The sequence below is a fragment of the Cervus canadensis genome, chromosome 14, assembly GCF_019320065.1.
Source record: "Cervus canadensis isolate Bull #8, Minnesota chromosome 14, ASM1932006v1, whole genome shotgun sequence".
Lineage (NCBI taxonomy): Eukaryota > Metazoa > Chordata > Mammalia > Artiodactyla > Cervidae > Cervus > Cervus canadensis.
This window is the reverse complement of record NC_057399.1, coordinates 20,302,932-20,325,308: the sequence shown is the minus strand read 5'-3', so window position 1 is coordinate 20,325,308 and position 22,377 is coordinate 20,302,932. Positions and strand designations below refer to the sequence as shown.

The following is a 22,377-nucleotide window of genomic DNA, read 5'->3' as shown; positions in this document are numbered from 1 at the left end:
ACTTTAATATGATAACTAGAATTATAATTGACCATATTTTATCAGGGCATATCAGATCTATATGAATTTCACACAATTTTAGGATATCTATATATTAGTAACATCAACCGTGCAGTATAACCTAAAAAGATTTTTCACCCCTTTAACAGTACTTCCCATGTAATTTAACATGTCCAGTGAATCCAGGCAGCTTAATAGCTCTTTGGGATGTCTCAGGGGCCCTCTGAAGCATCTCAAAGTTAGCTGGAAGTCAAGTTATTTAGGAAGTTTTGTCAATAAATATCAGAAGGGTTTGTAACAGTCAGACAGGATCATATACGTCACTGTGAAATAAAAGTTATTTACTTAGCCAAAGTTAACAGAAGATTTCAAAGGTAAATATAGAACAGATCAATTAAGAGGTAAAGAAACTTAAATCTATAATTAAAAGCAGTTCAACATCTGAAGAAAGTATGTCCTCTTAACAGAGAGAAAGGCCGAATTTAAGTTTTTACACCAGCTTACTTTAAACTCATTTAGGTATACTTGATTAAATTTATTTTAAACTTAGTTCTAACCATGCACAATTTTCCACAAACTTTTTAATCACTTTCTGTAACAGCCATCTATGAGTCAGACCTACTTTCTTTTCCCTTTATAAAATGTAATTTTGTTTTTCATATCTTCTTTATTAAAAACATATATCCTACTTCCTTATTAGATTAGCAAACAAACATTAATACTAGATACTTAATATTGAATATTTCCCAGTTTACATGAACCTGAAATTTATTTAGGTTAATTTTTCTTGTATTTAGAATCGTTTGATTGCTAAGCGCTTACTTTTTTTGGGCCAATTAAATTAGAACTCATTTACAACTTCAACAATATTATCAGAAAAAAACAAAAGACATACACTGAGACATACATAAATACAGACAGAGATCTTATAGTGTTCTGTTTGAGGTTTAAAATACCTCTTTGACAATGCCCCCCGTCTTTTTTTTTTTTTTGCTTTGCTTGAAGACTGAGGTCTCAGGCAAAGTTGGGTGTGTGTTTCAAGGACATGGAAAGGGTTAATTTCAAGCTTTACCCTAGGCAGGCCTTTCAACAAGCTAGTTGTTTTTAATTGCATATACAAGAAGAATGGTTTTGCAGTTTCCCAAAAAAGAAAAAAGTTTCTCTCACTCATTAAAATCAGCAGTACGCACTCTACAATCTTTCAGAGTCTCCACAGTGCGTCCCTTCTCCCAAGTCCTCAGGTTTCCTATCTGATGCTCCCTTCCTGGGAGCTCCAAGGAGATGATCAGTCTCCTCTTCTACCCATTGGGGTAGGACCTGACTGGGGACTGGCCCTGGGGCCCTACCTGATCCTGTGGCCATTCCTGGTGAGTTGTTCAGTCCCTTCAAAGAGTCTGGTCGGGGCTCAGCTATCTGGAGAGTCAGAACACTGGTCTGAAAGAGAACCCGGAATACTGTTAGGTGGTGTGCCTCCTCGTTCGTCTCCGGCCCTTCTGCTCCAACCCAGCCAAGTCACCAGTCAGGCAGCTCAAGGGGCCGGCATGGTTGGAATCTCACTGGAGCCTCCAGAAATGTTGCAGAAACCAGTATTCAAGAAACCAAGCACGCACACTTGGAAGAGTTGGAGAACTCAGCTTTATTATGCGGCGGCCCAGGGGAGTTAACAACTTCAAGCTCTGAGCCCCGAAAGAGTTTTTAATTACATGGACAGGTGTTATAAGCGGTTGTGGTTTTGCATGGGCTGGGCGATTGCAAAGAGCAGGACAGGGGTGATGAAGATAAGCTCCATTTCTAAGTGTTATAGCCAGCTTTCCTGGGAAACAACTCACTCGAAGGATCAGATAGTGGAGTGCAGTTTATTACACCGGCGGGCCTCAAGGCGAGTCTCCTACTTAGCCAAGGACCTGACCAGCATTTGGAAGTCTTTAATACCCAGTGTGTACGTGTCCAAACGCCACCACCCCAAATCCCTTGAGGCTTACAAAGGAAGGGTAAATACAATCACAATAACCCCATCATTCATGTGTTTGTGTTCAAACAGTTAATAATCCATAAGCCTGCGGTTACATTCCAACCAGTTAATAACTGATAAGCCTGTGGTTACATTCTGGTAGATACTGTCCGGAGGCAGGGGTGATTAGAATATGTTTTCTCTTAGGCGATGAGTAACCTGGGTACGATCTTCAAGGTTCCCCTGTCTGGAGGGGGTCTTGTCCTTCCATTGTCGTTCCCACAGGCACTAAGCAGAGAGTTCAGAGTCCACTGGAGAGGCGGCCGAGCACGATCAGCACGGACAGGCCTGAGATGGAGTCCAGGCCCTATGAATTCCTTCTTCACTAGTACTGTGTATTCCCCACTTTCTGAGACCTACATGATCCAGGCTTTGCAGGGAGCAAGCTGAGTTACAGAGGCAGAAGGAATAGGAGGTTATGTAAAATTCTAACTTTTCCTCTTCACCCTCTCTTCTTGCTTATAGGAAAAAGATTTTAGCCTTCTAGACCTTCCCTGAGTTTCAAAGGGCCGATTCAAATAGTTACTCATTAGAGGAGTGGGGGTAAGCAGAAACAAAGGAAAGGCAGTCAAGAGAAAGAGACTCTGGTGCAGCCATCCCTGTTCCTCCTGAAGGGATTTCTGAGCTCTTCTTCAGTAACATGGCCTCCCACGCAGGTGAAGGGTGATAACTTCAGGCTGAGAACAGGTCTGTGGGCCCCAGACTGGTTAGAGCCTGGAGGTTGATGATTGAGATTGTTGGGACACCACCCTGTTTCCTCCTCACCCCCAGCCGATCAGAGGAAGGTTACATACCCTGCAGACCTATCCCCAGATTTTGCCTACAAAAACTGTTCCCTCCAAACCATTGAGGAGTTCAGGGTTTTTCTGAGCATTGGCAGCCCCAGACTTACAATAAAGGATGCGTTTTCCTTCACCATAGCCCAGTGTCAGTAGATTGGCACAGATGCGTGGACCCGAGTTTGGTTCTATAACATCCTTAGATGATTCTGGTCACTTTGAGGATTGTCCTCTGGGCTAAATTGGACCCATTAGCAAAGGGCCCAGTGTTTGATGGTAGATGTGATTTTGAAACATGGTGAAAGTCAGCCTTACAATTAACATGCTCCTTGTTAATATTAATAGTATTGAGGGTGGGGTGGAATGGGGAGGTTAAAAATATAGTGTAATGTAAGAAAAATACACTAGATTTCTTGTCGGACTCATACAGAGATTTATTTTTTTTCCTTCTGTTTTTGGTTGTGAAATTTGACCTGTATTGAAAGCAGATGGGAAAAAAAAGAAAGACGTTCAATAGCCATTGACCTCATAGGAATCAGATTTCCCATCTGGGCTTCTGTGGCTGGCCCCTCCTTATCCCCCAACTCCCCTCTCCCACCAAACTGGGTTGAGGGAAAGCAGTAGAGTGTGAAAAGTCGCATTCTGACAAGGTGAAGTTCAGAGCGAACACAGCCTTCCTCTCGTTGTTGACCCTTAGAAAAGTCACTTGTTTCCCTGAGGCCCAGTTTCTTTAGTTAAAGAGGAGGGTGGGACTTGGGACTAGCTCAATTTTTTCCTTATGGGCTGGTAATCTGTGGCTCTAAAGTTTGTTCTTGGTCAAATAAGTTTGGGAAATGCTGAATACTCTTGTCCCTTGTACCTGTCTTTAAATATTCATGGTAAGCATTGCTATCTTAAGAGCTATAAGGAGGAAGAAGCCCAGGAATGCAGCATCTTGTCTAACTTTGTTTCTGACCACATTTCTCGCAATTTTTTGGACCACAGAATCTACCCCACCTCCACAACCTAGTAACTGCCCCCGGAGCTGGTGTTTCTAGCAGGAATAGATGCAATCTCAAGTTTCTTTCAGCTTTACAAAGGATGCATTGTTTCCAAAATAGTTTTTTACTATATTTTTTGGTCAAGCCTATAATTTCCCCCAGAAGGCTGAGCAGATAACCTTTATGTGAATTGTTTGAGATTAGGGAGATGCATTTTCCTCAGAACCTATATAATAGGTTTTGTATAATAGCTTTTTGTGTAATATAGTGTTTTGTATAATAGCTACTCCTGTGGAGTTAAATTAAGTGTATTTAGGTATTTGTTAATAAACTTCAAATACAGTTTCTCATTTGGGGGGCTCTGAAAAAAGTTATAAAAGTTTCCCCGATGGCCCAGCGGATCAAGAATCCACTTGCAATGCAGGACACACCGGCAACGCAGGTTCGATCCCTGGGTTAGATATGAATTAAAGATTTGAACAGTGTCCAGATGAGGAAATATAAACAATAATAATAAAATGCTGATGTTCATTGAAGGTTCATTATGTATCAAGTATCAGTTCAGTCAGTTCAGTTCAGTTGCTCAGTTGTGTCCAACCCTTTGCGACCCCATGGACTGCCGCACGCCAGGCCTCCCTGTCCGTCACCAACTCCCAGAGTTTACTCAAATTCATGTCCATTGAGTCGGTGATGCCATCCAACCATCTCATCCTCTGTCGTCCCCTTCTCCTCCCGCCTTCAATCTTTCCTAGCACCAGAGTCTTCAAATGAGTCAGTTCTTTGCATCAGGTGGCCAAAGTATTGGAATTTCAGCTTCAACATCAGTCCTTCCAATGAATATTCAGGGCTGATTTCCTTTAAGATTGGATCTTGTTGCAGTCCAAGGGACTCTCAAGAGTCTTCTCCAACATCACAGTTCAAAAGCACCAATTCTTCAGCACTCAGCTTTCTTTATAGTCCAACTCTCACATCCACACATGACTACTGCAAAAACCATAGCCTTGACTAGACGGACCTTTGTAGGCAAAATAATAAACTTCTCTGCTTTTTAATATGTTGTCTAGGTTGGTCATAACTTTTCTTCCAAGGATTAAGCGTCTTTTAATTTCATGGCTGCAGTCACCATCTGCAGTGATTTTGAAGCCCAAAAAATTAAAGTCAGCCACTGTGTCCACTGTTTCCCCATCTATTTTCCATGAAGTGATGGGACTGGATGCCATGATCGTAGTTTTCTGAATGTTGCGCTTTAAGCCAACTTTTTCACTCTTTCACTTTCATCAAGAGACTTTTTAGTTCTTCTTCACTTTCTGTCATAAGGGTGGTGTCATCTGCATATCTGCAGTTATTGATATTTCTCCTGGCAGTCTTGATTTCCAGCTTGTGCTTCATCCAGCCTAGCATTTCTCATGATGTACTCTGCATATAAGTTAAATAAGCAAGGTGACAATATACAGCCTTGCCTTACTCCTTTTCCTATTTGGAAAAGGAGTTGTTGTTCCATATCCAGTTCTAACTGTTGCTTCCTGACCTGCATACAGATTTCTCAAGAGGCAGGTCAGGTGGTCTGGTATTCCCATCTCTTTCAGAATTTTCCACAGTTTATTGTGATCCACACAGTCAGAGGCTTTGGCATAGTCAATAAAGCAGAAATAGATGTTTTTTTGGAACTCTCTTTTTCAATGATCCAGTGGATGTTGGCAATTTGATCTCTGGTTCCTCTGCCTTCTCTAAAACCTGCTTGAATACCTGGAAGTTCATGGTTCACGTATTGTTGGAGCCTGGCTTGGAGAATTTTGAGCATTACTTCATATCAAGTATAGTGTAAGCATATTACCGGTTGGCTCACTTGCTCTCTTTAAAAACTAATGTATGTAGGATCCTTAACCCAATTAAATTGCTTAAAATTATTATTATTTTAACCAGTGAAGGAACTGAAACTTGGAGCAGTTAAGGGCTTAAGAAAGTCTGAGTTGGTAGATGATTGTGTCCAGTTTTTGAACTGGATAGTCTGGCTCTGGAGTAGAAATCATTGCTACCAGACTCCTTTCTCTCACATGTAGAGATACTCATATTGAGCCATTAGCAATGAAAGAAATACAAAATGAAACCTCTCTGCTGTATCATTTTACAGTTGGAATAGGTCAAAAATAATTGCACAGTATATGAATATGTACTACATAATCAAGATAATTATAGAGTCAATATAGAGAAAATGATACTCAGATATTAGGGTACTCAGTTTAAATACTATAGTCTATTTGAAAGAGCATCAAGAGCCATAGAAATTGATAAAGTTTGATCTAAGAGTCCTCCTGGAATTCCAAGGAAAAAATAAAACAAAGATATAAGTATATTCGTATATGTCCATAGCTCATCTCTGAATGCCAGTTCATCTCAAATACCATTTTTTCTGTCATTACATAGAGAATTCCTTCACTCTTGGGCAATAATTTCAAATTCAACAACGGGACCTAAATGTCGTTTAGATAAAATGATAGATAAAGGTTGCGCCTCAAGTTTATGAAGCTTCTGGGGAACGTTGACTCAGCTCACACATGTGTATCTGAGGGTTGAAGAGGTTGTTCTGCTGTACCTTTGGTCTGAAGTCTTTGGGAGGAGATTGTGTCATAGTTACACCCGAGGGAAGACTTGGAAGGTTCTGGGGCTCCTTGTAAGGTGAGGAGGTAGGGCAAGGTATAATTCAAAGCTGTTAATAACTGGATCCAGTGTGGTTCTTGGCTAGGAAGTCAGACTGTTCTGCTCCCTCTTCTGTCTCCCCAGAGTCAGTTGTGGGTTGAGCCCCACCTCACCTCTTTCCTGCTGGTTAGCTGGAGTAGATCACCAGCAGATGGTCATCAGAGCAGTGAATGCCTCAGTTTCCTTAACTGTTAAAGAGAAAATGTATGTAAAAAGAATTTGCCTGACATTTCCTTAAAATTTTTAAAATTTCCTTAATTCTGCAGTAACTTCATTTGTATGAGCACCATCAACTTAATATCAGTCTTTAAGGAAATAACTGCAGTCCATGGGGTTGAAAAGAGTCAGACACGACTCGGTGACTGAACAACAACAAAGGAAATCACAAAAAAAGAAACCACCATAGTAATGAACACATAGTGTATAAATGCATCAAATGCCTGTCACTTTCAAAGCTATCAATGTGGGAAGAAAAATAAGATCTCAGACTTGTGGAAATACATTCTAATTAAGATTTGTCTTGCAGTGGGACTTCCCTCCCATTCTCTGCTCTCTTGACCCTCAACTCAGTCAAAACTCAGCCTTCTTGTACCTGGTCCCTGTCCGTCATCCCTCTGCTGAAGACCAGCAAAATGCTTTATCACTCAGGTGTAGGTTCCCCTCACTGAACTCATCTGCTCTTGTGCACAGATGAGGAGACTGAAGTGCAGACAGGTTAAGAAAGGTAGGTCAATCCTGAAGACAGGTTGGGAGCCACCCAGCATGAGGCCAGTCCTTTGGGCTTTGTTTGTAGATGTTCATTTTGTAAGAGCCAACACAGAGTGCTTTGAATTCATGTTACACTCACTGACAGACTATAATTTGGAGCATTTAAGTACTGTGCTTTAGTTTCTTTATCTGGAAAAGACTGAGGTAGAGGCCCAGTTAATAAGAAGCATCCAAGATACTGCCCTACCTATTTTGGGGTAGAAGGGAGTGGATTTTGCAATATTTAGATTTGTTTGTTTTGTTCATTCTTTGAGTCCTTACTGGTTGCATAAGCCTATGCAAGGCCCACGAGGCAATGTGAGTAGGGTGAGGCCGGGATGGTGGTGTGGTGGTGGAGGGGTGGGAATGAAGGGTGAGGCTAGATTACTGATTACTAGGAGCTGACCAAGCAGGTGCCTGGATCAGTTCAGAGATGGGAATCTGTGGAATTAAGTGACCAGTGATGGTGATAACCCTTGTTTATTGATGAAATGATGCATACTAATTACCATGTTAGTTGCTTTATAGGTGGTTTTTGTTTTTTGATTCACCACCAACCAAATAGGGGATTATAAGCTTCATTTTTCAGATGAGGAAACTAAGGCTCAGAGAAGTTAGGTAGCTTACTGAAACCACTCATTAGGACTTGGCATGGTTAGCATTTATTCTCACACCACTGTTTTCCTCTGTGGCTTCCTATAGTGAATGATACTGGATTTCAAAGAAGACAGCAATCACTGTGGTTCAGAAAAGGGGCCGCGTGCAAGAGGTGGAGCTGGATTTTAACATGTTGAAGGAAGCTGGGCAAAGAGAGCACTTCTCATTCCTGCTGATGGTTAGTTGTTTATTTTTCTATATGGATTGAGAATATTTGCTCTGACGATTTTACTTAGCAAGCTGAAAATCCAGACAGGTGGTATGATCTGGAAATTTGGAAATTCCTCTAAAAGCAAGACAGAATCTAATATTTTAGAATGAGAATTTTTGGAACCCAGGAAGTGTTTAAACCTGAGAGTATTTAAAATTGAGGTTTCAAAAAATTCGGGATCTGTGGGCTTCATGATGAACGGGTTGGACAGAAACCAGAGCCACTGGTAAGTTGTTTCTGCTTAAGAATTGTTCTTGCTGGGCACCCTTGCCAGGTGTGTGCACTCTGTGCTGTTTCATCTTTAAAATTATTTAGTAAGAGTGGGGGAAATGAACCTTAAGATACCTTTGAAATCTAAAATTTTGTTTCTCTGAAACTGTGCTCTATTCAGTGCTCTCTGCAGTATTATAAACCACCTACTCTTCATTTTTTTAAAAAGGAAAGAAAAAAAGTTTATTACTCTTCAGTCTGGAATTTTGAAGTGAACAATGAGACCTTTTATACTTACTTTGGCATGTAGTGGTAAGGAGGCTGAAGATTCCTTCAAAAAACAAACTCCAAGTGTGTGTATGTCTGTGCATAAATAGACCTGTCTCTAGTCAACTCTGATGAGGCCCACTTCTATGAATGAACCTAGTGCCCTAGAGGATGGGGTTTTTGCATTTTACATTTAGCCGTTACTCGTACTTGAAGGAAATTGGGATAATACTCTAGTTTCATAGGCAATAAGAAACACACTGGTCTTTGAGAGACAGCCAGCCAGATGATCTTTGTTCTTTATCTTCAAATTTTCACGACATGAGACTTGAAAATGTCTGTCTTTGTGTGTGCAAACCACCTGGGGCCACTCCTGCCTATACTCCTAACAACTTCCTCTGAATTTAAAAAGCCTCTTCTAAGTAACATTTTTGCCTAAATGTACATACCTACTGTAAAGGTGTCAAGGTACAAGCCAGTGGCATCTTTTTAAAAATCATAACAGAGCTGAAAAGAAATAACCCTCAAGTGTAAAACTATGTCACTAATGGAGTCAGGGAAAATTCAGTGGCGTTATATTCAATGTTGTACACCCATCTGCATTGTCCGTTTCTAGAACTTCTCATCATCCCAAACAGAAACTCTGTACTCACTAAACAATAACTTCTCCTTTCCCCCTCCCACTGCTGTAGTAACCTCTATTTCACTTTCCACCTCTATGAATTTAATTACTCTAGGTACCCCTTATAAGTGGAAGTATACAGTATTGTGTTTTTGTGACTGGCTTATTCACTTAACAAAGATGAATGTAGCATGTATCAGATTTTGATTCCCTCTGAAGGCTGAAGAATATTCCACTCTGTGTGTGTGTGTGTGTGTGTGTGTGGACACACACACCTCGTTTTATCATTTGCTCTTCCTAATTGCTAATATAATGCACTAATTTTGATATTTTAGTACAGTTATGGGCATTCTTTTGGCTTTTAAGGGAATGGATACCACTTGTACAGGTAAACCTATATATATTTCTACCACTAAATTGTAAATTTGAAGAGAAGTTGAGTGAAAGATATTGAGAAACTATTGGTACCGGATGTGCTGGGATTAATGGGACCTTCTTTGCCTTGGAAAACACACAGTAAGACTCAAGGGCCCCGTCCGTGTAGAGTCCCATCTGAACTGAGCCGCTGTATTTCCTTGCACTCATTTCCTCATGAGCTGGGGCCAGAGTCGTCAAGCTCCGCTTCTTTAGCCACAGGCCCACCCTGATGGCCAGAGGACACAGAACAGAGTGAGAAGGGGTGGCCCTCGGTTCATTCATTCTGATTCATTGTGTCTGATGCTGCTGATGCCCTCATCCCCTCCCCACCTTTCTTTTTTGACTCCATGAATGTTTAAATCTAGGTTCTTGGAAAAAAGGACAAACCCAGGGCATTTGTTAAGTTTTATTTCCCTCTTTCAAGCTGTCGTTGAGTACGTAAAGAGAGATCCGGATGAAGAACATTCAGAGGGTGTGTGTGTATATATAATAAAGGGTGATGAGGAAAAGAAAGCATTCAGAGAACATACAGATCGAGTCTACTCTGTGATCTCTCTGTGCACTTATTGTTTGCCTTATATCTACAAAGATATTTTCAGAACAGTGTCTTGGTTCTTCCCAGGTTTCCTTCCTTTCTGGGGTTGAGCATTCTCATTATTACTGAGCAAAGCCCATTGGATGGATGGGATGGGAGGCCAGCCCAGCGAGGACAGAGCTGTGGCCGGAGCCGGGCTGCCACCCCTGCTTCTTCTGCGCTGGGCTTCTCTACGGCCTTCCGGGCTGCTGCTCAGAGGACATTTTATTATGAGTGACAGTTTTAATCATTTGAGGTGGGTATGTGTCCCCTGTTTATCATCGCTCTTCTGATTTCTTCACTGAAACCTGGCCTTAGCGTCCACGAATGTGCTTAAAAATCTGTTCATTGTTGTCGTTCACTATAACTGAGAAACAGACCTCGTGTCATAATAGAATTTAAAAGGAGGTCCCTAGGGTTAAGGAATGTGAGTGGTAAACAGCTATGATTTCTTACCTTCCCATTCTTGTTAAAGCTGCTTCTGTTACACATCACTCTCGTCTTCCTTTCCGGCTTCCTTTTGCTTCAGATTTTCACTCTGTCAGCAAAATTTTCTCTCCTACTTTCTAGTATCTAAATCCTACCCATTTTCAGGATTCAGGTGGGTTGTTATCGAGGAAGCCTCTGTGGATCCTTTCTTTTCCTCTAGATGGACTTAAAGCTTTCCCCTCTGAAATAGTGCAGACTGGGGTGTATTTCATGGGTCCTGCCAAGCCTGTGTGCAGAAATGGTAGGTTTTAGTTCTTGTTTTAGGCCTTCAGCTGCCTCGCCTCAGGGGAGAAAATGATGGCAATTGAGAAGAATGAATACCATTTCCAGGCATGAATGAAATGCAAGAGTTAGTTATTTAAATGACATTTTGTCCTATAGTAGTGTAATGAGTAAATGGAAAAAATTTTCTGTAGAACTTTTCATGTCATTAATTCAGGCATGCGTGATCTGTCAGTCAGTCGTGTCCAACACTTTTGTGACCCTATAGACTGTAGCCTGCCAGGCTCCTCTGTCCGTGTAATTTTCCAGGCAAGGATACTGGAGTGGGTTGCCATTTCATACTTCTAATTCAGGCATGGAGAACCTTTTATTTAGTTTTCTTCTGTAGATGACCACACAGATGAAACCTAGTTTTACTTAGTTTCATCTCATTTAAAATTAGGGACAGGTCATTGAGACTTCCATTAATTATATTTACTATATACTTTAAAATTTCATATAATTATTAAATATGTTTTGATGTGAGATTAAATAGTTAATGAAGATGTAAAAAGAAGACAAAAATGGAAGAAAAGTTTTAATAGTTGTACTATTTACCAAGACTTGAGAATATTAATTTATACTAGTTATGTTTAAAAACTCATTGACTATCATTGTAGCTCTTAATTTTATCACCACCTTTAAGACTAGAAAAATGTAGCCTTTATGTTAATCAAAGTTTATATGCACATTGTTTGAAAAAGCAGATATTTCCACAAGAGTGTAACATCAAAGCTCTTAGACCTATCAAAGGTCTTAGATTTTACCCTACTTGAAAGCTAGCAAGTCTGTCAGTCTTCATGAATGCTTGCAGAAGACCTAAGACTCCTGGGCCAAGCACAAGGTATAGTTTACTACCTATAGCAATAACAGAGCAGAATATTGGCAATTTTCATGTAGCTTCCTAAGTCCTAGTTCCTACAGGGCGGTAAGAACACAGGCAGATGATAATCTGCACGGACAGTGGATTGCGTTACAAGGAAGGAACCCTGAGCTTAGGGAACCCACATCTTTTATGGTGGGCAATGAACATGCTTTCCCTTTGCTCCCAGAGATATTGCATTTATTATCCCAACAGTAAGCACATTGGCCCTTCGCTAGTGAGGGAGGCACTGTCTGTCTTTCAAGGGTGTTCACTGCACAAATAGCCTTAAAAAAACAGTCCAGAATGAAAAGGCAGGTAGTACCTCACTTGCAAGATGTGCAGAAATATGAGGGACCCGTGGACAGTTGTCTCTTAACAAAAAGTTGTAGTTATGAAAAATAATCCTTTCCCAGTGCCCCCAGAACTTCCTGTTCCCTAGAACCCCAGTGTCCAATAAAAATAGGATGTGAGCCACGTGTAATTTTTTTCTTTCTTTCTCTTTTTTTAATACATCTCTCTCTCTCTCTTTTTTTTTCTTGCCCTCACGGCTTGCAGGATCTTAGTTTCCCCACCAGGGATTGAACCCATGCTCCCTGCAGTGAAAGTGCAGAGTCCTAAACATTGGACTGCCAGGGAATTTCCCCAAATAGTTTTGATTTGAGTTTAGTTGAATTCAAGGATGCAGAACTGACAGATACAGAGGCCATAGATGTGGAGTACCAGCTGCATAACATGAACTTGGGGGGCTAGATTGTGTAGGTTTGAATGTTAGCTACTCCACTTACTAGCTTTATGACTGATACTGTGATTTATAATCAATGTATATTTGTTCATCTGGTCCATTTCTGGCACAGAGCTACTGTAAAACCCTTGGAATGTCCTAAGTGATGAGAGCAACAAAAATTGTCTATTATGTTGATGAGGTGACCCTTGGATCCTACCTGAAGATGGGGGCTGGTTGCAGGAGGACCAGCCAAGTGATTAGAGGGTTGGAACTTTCAGTCCCACCCCCTGCATCCCTACCTCCCATCTCTGGGGAGGAGAGAGGATCTGGAGGTTGGATCCCCCGATGACCAGTGATTTAATCAATCATGTTCATGTAATGAAACTTCCATAAAAACCCAGGACAGCTTGGTGCAAGTGTGGAGATTTGCAGAGTGGTGCTCTCAGAGCATGGAAGCTCTGCATCTTTCCCCCATACCATGCCCTGTGCATCTCTTCCATCTGGATGTTCACCTGTATCCTTTATCACATCTTTTTATAATAAACCAGTAATCTACTAAGTAAGATGTTTCTGAGTTCTGTGAGCTGCTCTAGCAAATTAATTGAACCTGAGGAAGGGATTGTGGGAATTTCTGATTTTATAGTCTGAAGGTCAGACTTAGTGAGACTGAACTCTTAAACCATGAAATTGACACTGTCTCTGATTAGATAGTGTCAGAATTAAGCTGACTTGTAAGACACCTGGTTGGTGTCTAGAGAATTGCTTGTTGGTATATTCCCCTCCAGTGGAATTTGGATAAGAACTCCTTTAGTGACCTTGGTAGTTATTTAAGCTCTTTATGCTTCAGTTTCCTCATCTGGAAAATAGTGTCTTCTGTTTAGAGCTATCCTGAAGATCCTAAGAGTTGTTTAGGTAAATCCTTTAGAAGAGCTCCTTGCACATATTAAGCATTCCAAAATAGTGGGACTGTTTTTATAATTACTGATGGGCTTTGTCTTTTGGTGGTGTGCTTCTTGCAATAGCCTGCTGAGAAAAGTTACATGCAACTTTGCATGTATGAAAATGCCTTTATTCTATGTTACATTGACAAACAGCCTGGCAGGTTATATAGAATTCTAGGTTGAAATTCTAGGTTGAAATTGTGTTGTTTCTGCCATATATTAACATGAATCAGCGATACGTATACATGTTACCTCCCTCTTAAACTTCCCTTCCACCTCCCCTTCCTTTTCACCCCTCTTACCTTCATTTTCTTCTTTCTCAGTGAAATGCCTGTTATTTGAATGTTGGATCTTCTGTATCAGTTTTCTCATTTTCCTCTTTTCCATTTATTTATCTTTCTGCTCTACTGTCTTGGGGCTTTCCTTAACTTTAATTTCTGATTCTTCAATTGAATTTTTAATTTTAGCTATCATACTTTTGATTCTGAGGGCTCATTTTTATTCTCTGTTCCATTTTCATAGTCCTTGTTTCATGATTGCAATAATTTCTCTTATGTCTTTGCTGATAAAAACCCTAGGATTTTTTTCATCATTGCAGTTCTCATCTCTTGATCTTAATTTCTCCATGTGACAGACTATTTAATGGGTACAGATTCCTCCCATTGCAGTATCTGTGCCCCCCTTGCAATGTGATTTTGCTTCCCTTCCCATCCAGAAGTAAAACCTTATTTCCTCTGGAATCATGTCAGGCCTGGTGACTTTCTCTAATGGAATATAGCAGACGTGATGTTGTTGAGGCTTTGGAGCTGCTGGGCTCTCTTGGTATGCTGCCCTGCGGCTGCCAGGTGAGGAATCTCGTCCAGCTATACATGATGAGAGGCACTCCAGCTAACATGCAGATGTGAACGACCTGTATGGAACCCTCCAATCCGGACAGTCCTCTATCTGCATGCAGCTGCCTCAGTGAGCCCAGGTAAAACCAGAAGGATTGCCCGACCAACTCCAAAAGTAGTGAGAAATAATAAGTTGTTTTTATTTTCTGTCACTAAGGATTGTGGTTGATTATACCAGTTAACCTGATAACCTCCTCTGTTTTTTTCTGATCTCTTTTGTGTCATGAGCTTTTCTTGGATATCAAGTAGTTTTCTGTTCTCTGAGGCTGAAGCCTGGGAGGTATGTATGCCGGCCTGCCAGTGTTCTGGAAATGAGGACCTTTGACTTAATTCCCCCAGGTTGGTACTCCTGCCCGCAGTTGTGCCTTGGGCCCTCCAGCTCAGATATTCTATTTCATGTTTTCTGGTGGGGATCAGGACTGGATTATGAAGAACAGAGGGAGGGGTCTGGGAGTCTTAACAGTCTTTTACGTAGATTTTCACTGATTGGAGTTTTACTCCACTTCCTGCTGCTCCCGGAGGAGTTTATGTTGCCAACTCTGGAGCGTTTGGAGGGGATGGGTTGGTGGCTGGTAGCAGGAGGGGAGGGCTGGGGGGACTGTGCTATAGATTGAGTTGCCGCTCAGCTTTCTCTGTTGCCTGCTTCAAGGGATCAGCCTTCTGAGATCTCCCCAGTCAGCTATCACTCAGTCCCTCTTGCAAAATTTTGGTGCCATTTCTTCCATTTTTTGAGAGGTTTAATCATTTATTGGGGCTTCCCTGGTGGCTCAGATGATAAAGAATCTGCCTTAATTTTGGAGACCTGGGTTCAATGCCTGGGTTGGGAAGATCCCCTAGAGTAGGAAATGGCAACCCACTCCAATATTCTTGCCTGGAGAAATCCATGGACAGAGGAGCCTGGTGGGCTACAGTCCGTGGGGTCGCAAAGAGTTGGGCACTACTGAGCAACTAACACACATACACAATCATTTATTATCATTTCATCTTTAAACAGTATGTTCTTTTAGCTGTACTCTCTAAGACAGGATAGTCCTTGCTGCAAATGTAGAGAACTGGAGACAGAACTCCTCCCCAAAGGGAGAAAGGATAGGTGTTTAATTTCCAGCAGAGGAACGTGGGCTCACTAGAGAGAGAATTTATTCATTTAACAAATGGAACTTAGTGATTCTCTGTGCCACCTTCCGTGCCTGATTCAGGACATGAGGCTATGAAGAAGGGAGACATAGGCCCTCCTTCCGCTTCCTCGCATCATCTGGCTTTAATTCGTGTAGAAAGCACCCTTTCCCAAGGGGCATAGGAAATGTGGTCCAGTTTTATAGAAGGTTCCCTAGTGCCCTTATTTCCTTAGCTGGAAGAAAACTCTAGGGTGGATTCTAGGAGACAACAGTCTGAACTGTGGAGCTTGGAGCTGAGGTCCAAGGACCCAAGAGAGTTTCTCCTGGCCATTTGGAGGGGCAGGCACTGTGGGGTGTCAGGAATTCGTTTTAACGTGAACTCTCAGAGAAGCTCGGGAGCTCACCGCAGTGAGTCACAGACAGCCAGATAGCAGAGACCACCCTGCGGGCAGGGCACAGCTGCAGGAGGCAGAGGCCAGGTACCCCCAGGTGACTCGTGAGCGTGGGGTGCACGGGGCCGGAAGAACTGCAGTTGGCAAGCCCTCTGCCTTGGGATCTTACCTGCTTCCCACTCCTTCCCTTGGCCACGCTTCGGGGTGGCGTTTGGGCCCCCTGGCTTGAGTCTCAGTCCTCTGAGATCTTACATGACCTTGGCATCAATCACAGTAGTGGGTATTTTGCTTCTGTCACAGCCTCCAGAGACCACAAGAACAGTGGTCCTTGGAGGGTCCGCGAAATTGAGCCCCAGAGGAGGATTCAGTGGAGCTCGAGGGTGACAACCTGGACTGAGAGCTTCCTGCTGCAGGATGATGGGTCATGGACCTGATGTATCCATCCAGCTATGCGTTTATGCAGACACACAGATGTGTGCACAGACTTGGTGTGGACACACACGTGTGTGTACTTTTTTTGTGAAATATTTCCACTACTTAAAAAAATGGTACAATAGACAACAGGCAGAATTATTCTTAGCTATAATAGTTTTATTTGGACTTAAACCAGAATTAACTTTGGTGGAAATTGTTGAAATAAAGAGTTTGCCTTTTAAAATTCTACTCCTTTCTTTCATTATAGTTGACAGTTAGTCTGTCAGCTTTAACCTTCATAAAGGTTAACAAAGCTAACCAGTGCAGAGCTCTTATTATCTTTTTATTTTTTCTCACTTTTTTAAACTTAATATTAAAAAAAAAATGTATTTGGCTGCACTGGGTCTTAGTTGTGTCACACAGGAATCTTTGTTGCATCATGCACAATCTTTAGTTGCGGCACTCAGAATCTAGTTCCCTGACCAGGGATTGAACCCAGGCGCCCCCCCCCCGCCCCCCACCACCCACCAAGCATTGAGAGCATGGAGTCATAGCCACTGAACTACCAGGGAAGTCCCTAATTTAATTTTTTTAATTGAAATATAGTTGATGTGTGATATCATATAAGTTATAGGTGTGCAGTATAGTGATCCACAATTTTCAAAGGTTATGCTCTATTTAGAGTTATTATAAGATATTGGCTATATTCCCTGTGTTGTACAATGTATCCTGTATCTTACTTTTTACATAACCGTTTGTACTTCTTAATCCCTTGAGGCTTCCCAAGTCACTCAGTGATAAAAAATCTACCTGTCAAGCAGGAGCTGCAGGAATGTGGGTTCAATCCCTAGGTTGGGAAGGCACCCTGGAGAAGGAAATGGCAACCCACTCCAGTATTGAGGGGAGAATCCGATGGACAGAGGAACATCGTGGGCTACAGTCCATAGGGTCGCAGAGTCAGACATGACTAAATGAGCTTGCATGCATCTCTTAATCCTTATTCCTATAATGCCTCTCCCCTTTTCCCACTGGTAACCACTTATTTGTTGTCTATATTTGTGAGTTTCTTTTTTGTTATATACACTGGTTTGTTGCATTTTTTAAATTCCACATATAAGTGATGACAGTATTTGTCTTTCTTTAACTTATTTCACTTAGCATAATGCCATCCAAGTCCATCCATGTTGTTGCTGATGGCAGAGTTTCATTCTTTTTTATGGCTGAGAAATACACAAACACACCCCCACATCTTTATCTATTATCTGTTGATGGACACATCTCTGTCTAGGAGTCACAGGTGTAATTAGAGGCTGAACAAGAAGATTCTGATCATTCTTAAAGGCGTATTCGCATGTATGTGAATAGTCATATAAACTTGATAAATCCTTTTGCTTCCAAGTTCTGAATATGTCATGTCATATTAATTCATAGTGAAACACATATTATTCCCAATTCTCTCCCTCTTCCTGCTTTGCCTTTCTTTTTATTGTTAAAAAGAAATTATGAAGAATATATCCTGAGCCACATTTAGCTCACTTTCTTACACATTTTTTTCATTGTCTTCTTTATTTTTTAGTTTATACATCTGAACCATGTGTTTATTTTCTTTTTGGCTGTTCTAGGTCTTCATTGCAGTGAGCAGGCTTTCTCTAGTTGTGGCAAGCAGAGGCCACTGTTTGTGGTGGTGTGTGGGCTTCTCATTGCAGCGGCTTCTCTTTGTGGAGCACAGGCTTCAGTAGTTGCGGCATGCGGGCTTAGTTGCTCTGAGGCATGTGGAATTTTCCCAGACCGGGGATTGAACCCCCGTGTCCCCTACATTGGCAGGCGGGTTCTTATCCATTGCACCACAAGAGAAGTCCTTGTTATCTTATTTATATGGTGATAGTTCTCTAAATTAAACTAATGTGTGATTGAGATGAATATAATCATTTAGAATTGGGTTCATTTTAAAATACAGAGGCATGTGCTAGTGATATCTAGTAGATTTTAATTTTTAAATGCCACTATAGCACTTTTTTTTTTCTTTTACATATTGAAATCTTCTAATGTTTCGTACTTATTCCAAGCTGAAGTCTGGATTTGTTGCTCAGCGAGTTTTAGACTTCTCTTACAGGCATCTCCTTATCTGTTTATCACTGTGTAAACAAACCTACGCTGAGTGTTACCCTTTACCTCTACTTTATGTTTTTGATTAGCTCCTTACCATTTTGAGCTGCTGAAGACAAAGAGCACTTGGGAGAAGAATAAAATTAGGAGGAGACCTTTGCTTGGAACAGCAGTGTAATTCTAAACACCCAGCTGTGGCCAGTTTTGTGATGCTGGGCAAAGTACACAACCCCTGTGTTTTCAGCACCCATCTCTCCTATTGCTCTGTGCTCCTAATATTGTTTTATTGAATCTCAAGGGAAAAACAGTGTTTACATTATTAAGACTGGTGCTTTTCTGAGCCAAGCCATGGGCTGCACTGTGATTTTTTTTTTTTCCCCATCATTTTGTGATTCTAATTTTTTGGGGTCAATAATAATTATCTCCCTAACCCCCTTTGTTTGCTTTGTCTTCAAAATAGTTATTACAGATTCACCCCCAAACTCTGCCAGTTGTTTAAATGGGCTTTAAGTATGCTTATTCCCATCAGTTATTCCATTCACTTCATTTTCTTTCCATTCAACATCTCCGCCACGGCTGTATGCTATGTCTGTCTGTTGGCCTGTTACACACACAGCCTAAGGTGTTCCTTTACTATCATCCTGGTATTTCCTTTCTTTTCTTCTGGTGTTGTGATACAGTTTCTGATTCTTATGTTGTCCTCCTTCTTGGCTTACAACATAGTTTTTGTTAGAAAACGCCGCGGGAGAAAGAAAAAGCCGCCTCTAAGGACTGGTGGTAAAGGCCTTTTTATTAAGCGTCGCTCTCGCTCTCGGGCAGAACTCCCGGGGGGCTGGTGAGTGAGGAGACAAAGGGAGTCTGCAAGGTATGAGGGGTGGGGAGGGGTTTTATAGTCCGGGCAGGGCGTCCAGGCCAGGTCTTTTCATATAAGGAAGAAAGCGCGGGCTACAGCGGTGGTCAGTGTCCGAGGGCTGTGTTGGTACCTGATTGGACCAGGCTGCAGGGGGCCAGCCCCTGAAAGTTTAGCCAGCCTCCGGAATTTGCCTTGTAGCACTTTCCCGGGGGCATGCCCCGACCTTTCAGTTTTGATGGAGCTCATCAAAGTTCATTTCAGCTTCCTGAAAAGGGATGCAGACGGGTGAATATTTTGAAGTTTTTCCTCTCTTAATATGTAAAATGTTTTTATTTTACCCTTAATTTACATGGTAGTTCATCTAGTTCTAAGAATTCTCATCTGGAATTTCAATTTCTTTCTTTTTTTTTCATTTATTTTTATTAGTTGGAGGCTAATTACTTTATTGTAGTGGTTTTTGTCATACATTGACATGAATCAGCCATGGATTTACATGTATTCCCCATCCCGATCCCCCCTCCCTGGAATTCAATTTCTTTTAGCACTTTGGAGGCATTGCTCCATTATCATCTGGCTTGTTTGGCTTTTATGAAATATGGAGACATTTTGCTTCTGCATCTTTTTCACGTGGTTTATCTCCACTCCCCCACCCCAGAAACCTACATGATACTCTTTTTCCCCAGTGTTCTGACATTTTGTGTTTAATAAGTACATCTTGAAAGTGAAAGTCGCTCAGTCATGTCTGACTCTTTGTGACTCCATGGACTATTCAGAATTCTCTAGGTCAGAATACTAGAGTGGGTAGCCTTTCCCTTCTCCAGAGCATCTTTCCAACCCAGGGATTGAACCCAGGTCTCCTGCATTGCAGGTGGATTCTTTACCAGCTGAGCCACAAGGGAAGCCCAAGAATACTAGAGTGGATAGCCTATCCCTTCTCCAGTGGATCTTCCCGACCCAGGAATTGAACCAGGGTCTCCTGCATTGCAGGTGGATTCTTTACCAACTGAGCTGTCAGGGATGCCCTGAGCTATGAGTTCAGTTCAGTTGCTCAGTCATGTCCAATTCTTTGCGACCCCTTGGATTGCAGCACGCCTTGCTTCCCTGTCCATCACCAACTCCTGGAGCTTACTCAAACGCATGTCCATCAAGTCAGTGATGCCATCCAACCATCTCATCCTCTGTCGTCCCCTTCTCCTGCTGTCAGTCTTTCCCAGCATTAGGGTGTTTTCCAAGGAGTCAGTTCTTTGCATCAGGTGGCCAAAGTATTGAAGTTTCAGCTTAATTTCAATGAATTCCAATGAATATTCAGGACTGATTTCCTTTAAGATTGACTGGTTTGATCTCCTTGCAGTTTAAGGGACTCTCAAGAGACTTCTCCAATACCACAGTTCAAACACAGTTCAGCACGGTTCCTTGAGCTACCAGGAAAGCCCCATAAGTACGTCTTGGAGTGGGTCTATTTTTCACCCATGATGCTGGTATTCCAAGGGACTTTTCAATCTGGAAACTATCCCTTTGTTTTGAGATATAATCTTGGAATTATTTAACTGATTTAATTATTTACTTCCATTTTTTCTTCTGTTTTCTCTTTTTGGAGGTTCAATTCAGATGGTAGATCTCCTGGTCTAATTCCCCAAATTACTATATATTTTTTTCTCTAATTTTCCATCAGTTGGTTTGCCTGTTTGCTTAACCTCCCAAGAATTTTTCTCAACTATATTTTCCAATGCTTCTATTGAGTTTTTCAATTTTTTCTGTCATGTCATTATGTTTTAAGAGCTTTTTTATTTTCCAGGTGTTCTGTTTATGTGGTTTCTTGTTTTTTCTAATCATCACTGTGAGGCAAACCACCCCAAACATAGTAACATACAACATTGTCATTTTATTTATTACTCACATATTCTGTGGGTCAGGAATTGAGTGACTAGGGGCTTGGGTCATCTATGGCTTCTTCACTCACATGGCTGGCACCTGGGCTGGGATGAATTGAGACTGGGTTTATCTGGGACTGTTGACTTGGGTATACATGTGTGACCCATCCATGTGGCTTCTTTCAACATGACAAGAGAACTTTTCCTCTGACAGGGGGCTTCTGGGGAGTACATTTTCCAAGACACCCAGGTAGAAGCTGCACGGTTTTACATGACCTAATTACTTCTGCCATACTCCACGCATCAGTGTTCACATAAGGTGGTCCAATTTCAAATACTATATGTTTTTGAGTTGTTTGTTGTTTTTTTTTTAAGTGATTGCCCTTGGAATTACCAAAAAAAAGCTTCTTAAAATATTCTCCTTTAGATTAATACAACTGAATTTCAGTAATATTCAAGAACTTTGATCCAGTTGACTGATAATCAAAGTATCAGTCCTTTGAATGAATATTCAAGGTTCATTTCCTTTAGGATTGACTGGTTTTATCTCCTTGGTGTCCAAGGGACTCTCAAGAGTCTTCTCCAGCTCCACAATTCAAAAGCATCAATTCTTCAGCACTCAGCCTTCTTCACGTTCCAACTCTCACATCCCTACATGACTACTGAAAAAACCATAGCTTTGACTATATGGACCTTTGTTGACAAAATGATGTCTCTGCTTTTTAATATGCTGTTTAGGTTTGTCATAGCTTTCCTTCCAAGGAGCAAGTGTCTTTTAATTTCATGGCTGCAGTCACTGTCTGCAGTGATTTTGGAGCCCAAGAAAACAAAGCCTGTCAGTGCCTCTTTCCCATCTATTTGCCATGAAGTGATGGGGCCAGATGCTATGATGTTAGTTTTCATATTGAGTTTTAAACCTGCTTTTTCACTCTTCTCTTTCACCCTCGAGAGGCTCTTTAGTTCCTCTTCACTTTCTGCCATCAGAGTGGTATCATCTGCATAGAGTGGTTATTGATATTTCTCCCAGAAATCTTGATTCCAGCTTGTGAGTCTCCAAGCCCAGCATTTCCCATGATGTGCAGATGGTGACTGCAGCCATGAAATTAAAAGACGCTTAGTCCTTGGAAGGAAAGTTATGACCAACCTAGACAGCATATTAAAAAGCAGAAACATTACTTTGCCAACAAAGGTCCGTCTGGTCAAGGCTATGGTTTTTCCAGTAGTCGTGTATGGATGTGAGAGTTGTATTATAAAGAAATTTGAGCACCGAAGAATTGATGC

General features: G+C 41.5%; 1 protein-coding gene across 9 annotated transcripts in view; it reads left to right on the top strand.

Moving 5' to 3' along the window:
* Window positions 1–22,377, top strand: part of GCNT1 (glucosaminyl (N-acetyl) transferase 1) — a 51,126-nt gene that overhangs the window by 15,668 nt on the left and 13,081 nt on the right. For 3 of the 9 annotated variants that reach the window (XM_043486584.1, XM_043486581.1, XM_043486586.1), the window contains one exon: window positions 7,917–8,049. The exons of 4 other annotated variants lie outside the window; for them this stretch is intronic. The gene's annotated coding sequence lies outside the window, so the exon portion shown is untranslated. Of the gene's footprint in view, window positions 1–7,916; window positions 8,050–10,220; window positions 10,429–13,845; window positions 14,685–22,377 lie in introns of those variants that run through there. 2 more of the 9 variants (XM_043486585.1, XM_043486583.1) reach the window with 2 other exon arrangements.